Source organism: Onychostoma macrolepis, chromosome 07, assembly GCF_012432095.1.
Source record: "Onychostoma macrolepis isolate SWU-2019 chromosome 07, ASM1243209v1, whole genome shotgun sequence".
NCBI classification, from domain to species: domain Eukaryota; kingdom Metazoa; phylum Chordata; class Actinopteri; order Cypriniformes; family Cyprinidae; genus Onychostoma; species Onychostoma macrolepis.
In genome coordinates this window covers 15,667,606-15,679,213 of record NC_081161.1, presented here as the reverse complement: position 1 = coordinate 15,679,213, position 11,608 = coordinate 15,667,606, and positions in this window count along the sequence as shown.

Sequence of the window (11,608 nt, the reverse complement as noted above, 5' to 3'; positions counted from 1 at the left end):
GCATTTGTCAAAGACACACAAAATAGCATTTAACTAACTGGCTACTAAAGCCAGCGTTGGCATTTGTTTACGACCTTAACACTAGAAGCGCCAGAATTCCAAAACTACTAGAACAGCCTTGAGCGGTCATTTTGACCCCTATATTATAAACTCTATAATCTCTAAATAAATTGCCCAAATGAGAGATTAATGTATTAACTGTGTTAGGATATCTTTAAAAAAAACAAATAACACCAACATGTAGACTTTTTATTTAGTTAAAAATGATAATTATAAATTTAGAAATATTCGCATCATTTCATAGTAAAATGTAATTATTGCATATTCACTATTTCTCTGTATTTATTTTACATAACTCAGAACAACAAAATAACATTTAAAATGATCTATTTGATTATGATTTTTTACAACATTTATGATACATTATAACACAGAACATAAGCTGGAAACAAGCAGCTCTAAAGTTAAAAGAGTCACGAACGAAGTTTGGAACCATAAAACAATTAAGCTACAAATTTTATATTAAATAAATATATCTATATCATGCTCGGCTATTTAAGATTCACAGTCAACACAAGTTACTTCTGTTCTTCTCGCACAATTTCCACACACGGGTTTGTGGCATTTGCAACAGGTGTCGCGCTTTTATTTTGTTTGCAGATTCTCCGCACCTGGCACTGTCTCCGTTTTGGTGTCAGTTGCGGGGGTTGATTGTGCTTTTGGTTGGGACCTTGTGTCAACTGCGACGCTGCCATTTTTTAAAAGGCAATAATAATTTGTAGTCCAAGAATTTGTATTTATAATCAAATGAGCATATGCTAATAGTACTGGAGACGCTGACAGAGACAATAAACCGCGGGAAAGAACAATAGAATCGCGCGAGATTTAAAGCGGTCAATATGACCGTTATGGCTTTAATAGGTAGAAATGCTCATATTTTTTTTGCCTTTTATGTAATTTATATAAAATCTATTGTAAGTAAAAATAGAAACACTTTTAGGAAAAGTCACAAACCAGCAAGATTGTATTTTTTTATTCAACAAAGTTATTGTACATATACATTTCAAAACGGTAATTTTGACCGTCATGGCAGTTCTAGTGTTAATAAAACTAAAACTAAAACATTACATCTGAAATTATACATGCAAATACATTTAAAATGATGAAATCTTACTTACAGGTTGTGGCCCAACAACTGCTGCCTCTGTTTTTAAAGTTGGAACTGCTCCATGTTTTAGTAATAGTTTCTGTGTGAATCCAGCACTGAACTCGTGTAGATTCTGGAAGCTGTCTTCCCTAAAATGCGCAGCACAGAGAGCTAAATTAGGATTGTAATTGTCAGGAACATAATCAAACATAAATTTTAACCATTGTTGACGAACTACAGCATCCGTAGGAAGCCCGAACACAGACCTGACAGCTGGGTGAAAATAACACCGTTTCGACGGCATAGCTACAACTCTCCACTATAACTCTTCCTCTTCGACAAAGCCGCAGAACATGGCCTTGCCCCCTGTTTTGCATGTTCCGGAGGGAGGGGTTGATGCAAATTTATGGGTTTATTACGTATGCAACCCGGGAAGTATCTCGTTGTAGTCCCATATGTGTCGTTTTTGTAGGCATTAAACTTCCTGATTTTTAAAAGAAGATATCTCCGCTTACGTTGAACTTTCAGCGCAGCAACTTTGCAGATACTGTTGCAGATGCACCAACAGCAACATTACACACTATTTAAAATGAAAAAAGTGAAATCGCAGTAAACCACCCCTTTAAGTCTTTGGTTCTTTTAATTGTGATGATTTAGGCTCACATTTAACAAAAACCCACCAATTCACTATCTCAACAAATTAGAATACTTCATAAGACCAATAAAAACATTTTTAGTGAATTGTTGGCCTTCTGGAAAGTATGCTCATTTACTGTATTTGCACTCAATACTTGGTAGGGGCTCCTTTTGCTTTAATTTCTGCCTCAATTAGGTGTGGCATGGAGGTGTTCAGTTTGTGGCACTGCTGAGGTGGTATGGAAGCCCAGGTTTCTTTGACAGGGGCCTTCAGCTCATCTGCATTGTTGGGTCTGGTGTCTCTCATCTTCCTCTTGACAATACCCCATAGATTCTATATGGGGTTCAGGTCAGGCGAGTTTGCTGGCCAATCAAGCACAGTAACACCATGGTCATTAAACCAGCTTTTGGTACCTTTGGCAGTGTGGGCAGGTGCCAAGTCCTGCTGGAAAATGAAATCAGCATCTCCATAAAGCTTGTCAACAGAAGGAAGCATGAAGTGCTCTAAAATTTCCTGGCAGATGGCTGCGTTGACTGTGGACATCAGAAAACACAGTGGACCAACACCAGCAGATGACATGACAGCCCAAATCATCACTGACTGTGGAAACTTCACACTGGACTTCAAGCAACATGGATTCTGTGCCTCTCCACTCTTCCTTCAGACTCTGGGACCTTGATTTATAAATTAAGTGCAAAATTTACTTTCATCTGAAAAGAGGACTTTGGACCACTGAGCAACAGTCAGTTCTTTTTCTCCACAGCCCAGGTAAGATGCTTCTGACATTGTCTCTGGTTCAGAAGTGGCTTGGTAGCCCTTTTCCTGAAGACGTCTGAGCATGGTGACTCTTGATGCACTGACTCCAGCTTCAGTCCACTCCTTGTGAAGCTCTCCCAAGTGTTTGAATCAGCTTTGCTTGACTGTATTCTCAAGCTTGCAGTCATCCCTGTTGCTTGTGCACCTTTTCCTACCCAAATGCTTCTTTCCAGTCAACTTTGCATTTGATATGATTTGATACAGCACTCTGTAAACAGCCACCCCTTTTAGTAATGACCTTCTGTGACTTACCCTCTTTGTGGAGGGCGTCAATGTTCGTCTTCTGGATCATCGCCAAGTCAGCAGTCTTCCCCATTATTGTGGTTTCAAAGAACAAGAGATACCCAGAATTTATACTGTATGGATGGTCATTTATTGAAACTCAAATGTAAATATTCTAATATTTTGAGATACTGATTTTATATGTGACCCTGGACCAAAAAAACAGTCATAAGTGTCAATTTTTTTGAGATTGAAAATTGAGATCTATAAATCACATGAAAGCTGAATAAATAAGCTTTCCATTGATGCATGGTTTGTTAGGATCGGACAATATTTGGCCGAGATACAACTATTTGAGAAACTGGAATCTGAGGGTGCAAAAAAATAAAAATACTGAGAAAACTGTCTTTAAAGTTGTCCAAATGAAGTTCTTAGCAATGCATATTACTAATCAAAAATTAAGTTTTAATATATTTATGGTAGGAAATTTACAAAATATCTTAATGGAACATGATCTTTACTTAATATCCTAATGATTTTTGGCATAAAAGAAAAATCGATCATTTTGACCCATAGAATGTATTTTTGGCTATACAAATACTTAAGGTTTTGTGGTCCATGGTCACATATTGCCTGTATCAACAAATAACCAATATAAAGGTACTTTTCTGTTCTTGCAATAGCCATGAAATATAATAAACAATTCCTGTTGGGTGGCAGTAAATAAGATGCAGATATTTGCACTGAAATATCTTGCACAAAGTGCAAAAAAATAGTGTTGACTATTTTTGGTCAACATTTCAGACTCTCATGTTTTGCTTCTCAGTTCAGTTCATCACAAAAGGGGACAATAGCTGTGCAACATAATGCGACATATGAGCATGGAAATGAACGCACACATACACATACACACGCACGCACGCATGCACACACACACATACACATACACACACACAGTCAGATAGACGGACAGACAGACAGACAGAGGAACAACAAAGACTGTGCTCACTAATGAGTTCCTGCTGGACAAACCTGGTAGTTTGACAATAAGTGTACAAAAACACACATTTACACACATATGCATACACACAAATACATGCCGGCAGCCATGTCACCCTGTAGCCCAAGGCTGGTTACTCACTGAAGCTAAGCAGGGTTGAGCCTGGTCAGTACCTGGATGGGAGACCTCCTGGGAAAACTAGGTTGCTGCTGAAAGAGGTGCTAGTGAGGCCAGCAGGGGGTGCTCACCCTGTGGTCTGTGTGGGTCCTAGTGCCCCAGTATAGTGATGGGGACACTATACTGTAAAAAGCACCATCCTTCGGATGAGATGTTAAACCGAGGTCCTGACTCTCTGTGGTCCCAGGATGTCTTTCGAAAAGAGTAGAGGTGTGACCTCGGCATCCTGGCCAAACTCGCCCATTGGCCTCTGACCGTCATGGCCTCCTAACAATCCCCAAATCTGCTGATTGGCTTCATCACTCTGTCTCCTCTCCACCAGTAAACTGGTGTGTGGTGGGTGTTCTGGTGCACTATGGCTGCTGTCGCATCATCCAGGTGGATGCTGCACACTGGTGGTGGATGAGGAGAACCCCCCCAACAATGTAAAGCGCTTTGAGTGCCTAGAAAAGCGCTATATAAATGTAAGGAATTATTATTAATTATTAAATACACTATACACCAGAGTAGAGTTAATGCATGCACAACTTATTTGGCCTTACTGGCTTTATTTCTGCACAGGCACACACACAGTACTGCCAAGGTGTTCATCAGTTTAATTAGCCATATACAACAGACGGATAGGCAGCTTATCTTTACCTCATCTCAGCTAAAATATAGCACACTCATGCTTTTATTGCACTTTAATTAATTGTAAAGCATGTTGCTGTTTTAATGAGGTGCTATATCATTATTTATTTATTTTTTTACTTACAAAGCATTGTGGTGGTATCAGATGATAACGTTACCAAATGATTATATACCACAATATGTGTATTTATAAATTCTATTTGACATCTGACATTTTTTCTCCAAAGTAACAAGAGGAGAGGTGTTACAATCCTATACCTCCTTCCAAAATAACAGTACATAATATTTCATTTACTGTTATATCTCGGTAAAGATATACATTTACATTACAAGATAAATGGGTGTTAATATGTTAATATTAGCCTGAACTTTTATTCATTGCCAAGTCAGCAGTCTTCCCCATTATTGTGGTTTCAAAGAACAAGAGATACCCAGAATTTATACTGTAGGGATGGTCATTTATTCCAACTCAAATGTAAATATTCTAATATTTTGAGATACTGATTTTTGACTTTCATGAGCTGTAAGCTCGAATCATCAAAATTAAAAGAAATAAACATTTGAAATATATCAGTCTGTGTGTAATGAATGAATATAATATACAAGTTTCACTTTTTGAATGGAATTAGTGAAATAAATCAACCTTTTGATGATATTCTAATTATATGACCAGCACCTGTATACCGCTATGCAAAGTACAAGACATTTTATAATTCTCCTAAAATAAATATATTCACTCTCATGTCCTACCAAACCTCTATGACCCTTTTTTTTGTTGTCGAAAACAAATATATTTTGAAGAATGTTGGAAACCAAAAAGCTTTGGTTATAGGCAGTTCATCTATACTTCATCTGTAAACTAATATGGTTTAAAATGCATGATTTCTGCGCGATAGACATGATAATCAAAGCCAAACAGATATTTTTTTGCCAGAATATCTGAGGTACAAGCTGTAAAGGCACAGCCCTATTCTGGAAAAGGGGGCGGGGAGCAGCTGCTCATTTACATTTAAAGAGACAAAAAAGTTTGTTTCTGCTTCCAGACAAAATAGGAATTTTCAAAATTATATAATAAATGATCTGTGGGGTACTTTGAGATGAAACTTTACCTCAGGGACACCTGAGACAGGTGCATATTGTAAAAAGGGGCATAACAGGTCTCCTTTAAATGGAGAAAAGTAATATAGGTATAGGTGCTATATCATCTTGAGGAATATAGTTGGCATGTTTTGGTTTATTCTGTTGCACCGTTATGTTCCCCACACCTCCATTTTTTATATTTCCCATCTGTTGTTCACATAGGCAATTCTGCTCTTGCCTTGGTTGTGTTGCCATAACAATAGGTTTCAGGGTGTTTCTTTAGGGTAGCGCTCTGGTCTCCGTGATGGTGTGCAAATGAGGATGGATTCTCTGTAAGAAAACGCACACATACTGCTCACGTGTTTTTATATGTTTGTTCATTCACAGTATGACATTTTAAGAGCTAATTCTTTATTATGTGATGTTTAATTTCAGAAGCATATTTCTAAGTCATTTTTTAAATAATTGCAGATGATTAGTCTTCTTTTATCACTGCACTCCAGGTGTCCTTCCATATTGATTGAAGGGCTTCATATGGTTGCCATGACAACAGTGTCAAATGATGTCCAGCTCAGAGGGTTCTCTAGCCTCATCAGAGCCCACAACAGCAAGCATATAATGAAGACACACAAACGCTTTATTGTTGTAAACACTGGGCGTTTTGTCATCACTTTCTTAATGTATTCTTCATTTCTGTAAACTCCACCGCAAGTGTGCTGCATGCTCAAACAGCATTGTCTGCTTGTATAAAATTAATCAAAACTTTTAATAAAAAAACAACTGGAGCATTCAATTTTGATAAGTTTATTTTGCATTTGCTGAGCTCTTAGCTCTCTCTGACAATCAGCAATTCAAACCCATGTACCCATCGCAAATCCCCATATCAAAATGAATGGCTGGAGACTTCCCTCTCTGCATTCCTCAGCACCTCACACCTTACTTGAAAACTGATAAATAAGTTCCGTTAAGTGAAATGTAATATATATATACACAGTATATATATTTAAACAATTACCTGGACACTCTGAATTTTAATATAATTAGTTTGAAATGTATGATGTGAATATGGATAATTATAACTGAATATGCTAACATATTCTAATCTGGACCCAGAACTGGGTAGTAACTGATTAATGTAATCTGGATTATGTAATCAGATTCCAAAAATTAAGTACTTGCAATTAGATTAAATTACATTTTAAAATACTCTTAATCAGACTGCAGTTACTTTTTTATTGATTACATGATTACATATTATTCACTCAATAGCAATAAATTTATTCATAATTCACTGATTCTCTCTAATTCTTCTTTTTCATCTTTTAAATGTTCCTTTCTAAAATAACCTACCGCTTATATACACTCAGAAAGTCTTCCTGTTTTGTGGACATTCACACAAAAACCAGTCACTAGTCAGGTGGATATAATTGCACAGAAATTTGAGAGGCCAGCATTTGGCCACTGGATTTACAAAAATCATTTCAGTTAGTAAAACTGAAAAAAGAAGTGTTTTCTTAGCATTTCAACATTACATCAACTACTGATGAACAGATTCATTGTTATTTGAATTGTCACTTAATATTTTTTTAATCATGTATTACTTTGTCTTTGGAAGGCTTTTGTTTTTCAAACACATTAAAATACACAAATCCATGTTATTTCTTATTTACATGTAATGCAAGAATTCCCAAACTTTTTTTTTTTGTCAGCTGAACCTCTTTCACCCAATATATTTACTTGAAGCACCCCTGATATTTTAAAATGCATATTTTAATAATTAGATATCACATTTGCATGCTCACAGTTCTCTGACATTGGTTAATGGTCACATGGCATGCAGGTAAACAAATAAAATATTGAAAGAAATGTTAAAAATAAAAGAGTTTTATTTTGAGTGATGTTATTTTAAAATGATTTATTTTAATTTTACATTTTTATGATTTAATCAACTATTTGCTTTTCATTAAACTCACAAACCCCCTGCAGTTCCTTTACAAACCCCAGTTTGGGAAACCTTGACAATGAAATGTTTAAAGGGTTACTCCAGCCCAAAATGAAAATTTTGTCATTAATAACTTACCCCCATGTCGTTCCAAACCCGTAAAACTTAGTTCGTCTTTGGAACACAATTTAAGATATGTTGGATGAAAACCGGGAGGCTTGTGACTGTCCCATTGACTGCCAAGTAAATAACACTGTCAAGGCCCAGAAAAGTATGAAAGACATTGATAGAAAAGTCCATCTGCCATCAGTGGATCAAACTTAATGTTTTCTCTGCATACAAAAAGTTTTCTCGTAGCTTCATAACATTATGGTTTGGAACAACATGGGGTAAGTGATTAATGTCAAATTTTTAATTTTGGGGTGGCGTAACCCTTTAATGCATGTTACGTTATGATGTTTGTTTCTTTTTATAATAAATTTGTATTCTGCTGGATGTTTTCTTTTTGAGTTTCAGATCGCCTCTGATTTGCTGTGTTGCCGCCTATCAGTGGTAATTGGGTGATCAGCTGGCGGTTTCCTTTAAAACGCCTCTTCCGTTCATCAGAAGGTGTTCGGTGTGACTTCGGGCCGGTCGCACTGCTCCAGGCTTCCTGCTAGCCGCCAGACCAAAATGTGTTTTGTTGACTGTTTCATTTGATCGTTGGTTTAGTTTGGAATGTGGTAGAAATGTAGGAGAGACCTGCCTTTTTGTTTAGATCTCCTTTTTTATGATGTTTATGTTAAAGTAGTTAGGTTAGGTTGATTGTATTTATTTTTAAAGGCTATTTATATTGTTGTTTTATTTTATTAGCTTGGTTTTGTTTGTTATTTTGGTCTCTCTGACGAAAAATACCATTTGATCCATTCTTGTTTTCTCTCTTTATTTATTTTCTTAGATATTGTATTGTTTAAATGTTATTTTTGGTTGGACCGTGGGTCCCTTAAGGAGGGCTATTAATTATTGGTGGTTTTTCCCTTTGTAACTTACAATAAATTTACCTTATTTATTGTGATTTGTTTGGGTTCTTTTTGGTCTGACGGCCTGCCAGAAGTATTTTGGTTCTTTTTTATTTATTTATTGCGTCTTACCCCTAGCGGACGTAATATGCACTTCATGTTGTCAGTAACAATGAATGGAATATATTTTCTTTTGTCTTTGCATTATTTTATATCGATATGGCACAAGATTATCCTATTTAAATCAATGTGATAAACGAGTTAGGTCAAAGGTAATGTAAAAGTAATCCAAAAGTATAGTCTGATCATATTATCTAGACACTGGACACATTCTTGTACAACCTGTTTGGTCAATCTGGGGTGAAATTCCCTAAAGCATTGTTAGCCAACTATGGTCACAAGTTCCATTGTCACCAACATAGTTCAATGTGTTTTGTGCTTCCCGAAACCATACTTCCAACAAACACTTGAAAACAGCATCGCAAAGTTGTGTGGTTGGAACTACAGCTCTTGACAAGCGGTTAGAAACATAGATTCCTGTATGACATTTGAACTTAACAAATCAAGCCTATTTTGCAAAATAAATGAGCTAACAGATTGTGCAATTTATATAATTTGCTCTAGCTTCATTTACTCAACCTCATGTCCTTCCAAACATGTATCTTCTGTAGAACATGAAAGACGATATTTGAGGTTTAGTATGATAACAGAATGTTAATATTTGGGTGACTTATCACTTTCAGAATGAACTTTTGGGTGTTATTTTGACTTGGTGTTATTTTATGGAATAAATGGCATGGCATCTTTATTGTTCTCAAACGTGTATGTCAGTCAGCAATTAATCTTGATGAAGATCATCATATTCTATAGAGTTAAAAAAGATTAATCCAGTTGCAGGCTGAATGGTCAGATTCACTAGGTTAAAACTGGACATGATTTATATCCTGGATGTTTGTATACGTGTTGGAGTTGGTTTGTTGAGTTTGGCATAGTACATATAATTGAGTGTTGCTGTCAGAAAAGATTTCATGTCTTATAGCACACACATCAGTCATAATTAATTGGCTGACAGCCTGGATTTTAATATGGAACTAAAGAGATGTGTGTGTCTGGGAGTGTGTATTGCTTAATGTAACTTGTGCAGTTGATACCAGTATCTGTAAGAACCATTAGCCTAATCTCTGAGCCACAGAGAAGCCCTTTGACACACAGATGAAGGGATGCAAGAGAGAGAGAGAGAGAGAGAAAAGTACAACTTTAAATTGTACTCAAGTATTAAAAAAGTAGAAATACTTTCTTTTCTGACAGACATTCAGAAGTTTGGTTAAAGGGAGAAAACAAAACAAAATGCAATGGTACAGGTCAAACACATATCTAGTGCAACAACAACAAATAAAATGCAGCACAGCGGAACACCGAAAAAAAATAAAAATACAGGGAAAGGGATTAAAAGGAAACTCCATCCTTTCCACCCTCATGCCATCCCATGTGACTTTCATTTATCAGATGAACACAAACTAAGAGTTTTAGGAAAAAAAATCATGTGTATGGGACATCCAAAAATGACACTTCAAAAACTACACAAAGTGAATATGACAGTAACGCATGCAACCCCTGTTAATGAATCAGTGTCTTCTTAAGTGAAATGATAGGCACATGTAAGAAGGATACAAATAGGCCTACTAATATTTTAAACTTGACCGTCGTGTTCACTTTGTGTGGGTTCTGAAGTGGTTCTGTTTTGCATTATCTGGACTAAAAATCTTTGCTTGTGTTCATCTGAAGAAATAAAGTCATAAACATCTGGGATGACATGAGGGTCAGTAAATTATTTTTGGGTGAACTATCCCTATGAAGAGCAAGATGTGATGCAGAGGCTAGAAACATATTCCACACAGAATACTAGAATGTTTTGAATTAATGAGTCATAGAATTAAAACATACAACATTAACGTTTTGAAAGGCCACTTTTTTGTGTTTTGTCTATTCAACGTCACTGTCTGACAGGATAATTAATCTTTTAATTATTTATTTGGGGCTTTTAGAGTTTTTTTTTTTTTTTCTCAGCAAATATTGATAAATAATTATTTGTTACTAATTAGATTAATTAATGAGTAAAACATGTAATTATTAAGATTAAAAAAAAAACAGTCCTGATTCCTACTCAGTGTGTCATATAATGACATATTATAAATACAACTTATCCACTACCTGGTGAGAACATCACTAAACATGAATTACAATTAATTTAACAAACAATGCTTATTTAAACACTTTTGGAGATTTTTAATTAATTAAGAAAATATTTCCACAAAAATATTAATTAAATTCTCATCACTGATTTTATTTGCACTCAATCTTGTGCATTCAGCTAATATATTACACAGCTAATGGCTCTATCAAAACAGAACAAATAACGAATAAACATTTTTTGGGAAAATGCAACTTTGCTACCTCAATATGCTTCCTCGGATTTGATGGTGAACTTTTGAAGCCAGACATTTACCTGATGAAAGTCATAAATGAAGTAGAAATATGTGTACTTGATGCATGAAACAATGATCATTGGTTCTCACATCAGACACGCACGTTTGAGCTTTCGTTTACCATATTTAATGTGCATAAGATAAAATAAAAATGTAATGTACTTTTCAAGATGAAATAAAATTGTAAGGAGTAAAAAGTACTGTTTTTTCTTCAGAAATGTAATCAAGTAAAAGTACAAGTAGTCAGTTTAAATTGTACTTGAATAAAGTACAAATCCCCCAAAATAATAGTGAAGTGAAGTAATCAAGTAAAATTACTTAAGTATTTTACACCTCTGCATTTCCAATATGACCAATTATAGGAAAGGACATCAGTATCTTCTTTTTTTATTTAATCTGAACAACCACATTTTATTTTATTTTATTTTTACACGTAAAAAAAACAACAAAAAATAATAGATATAATAAAAATG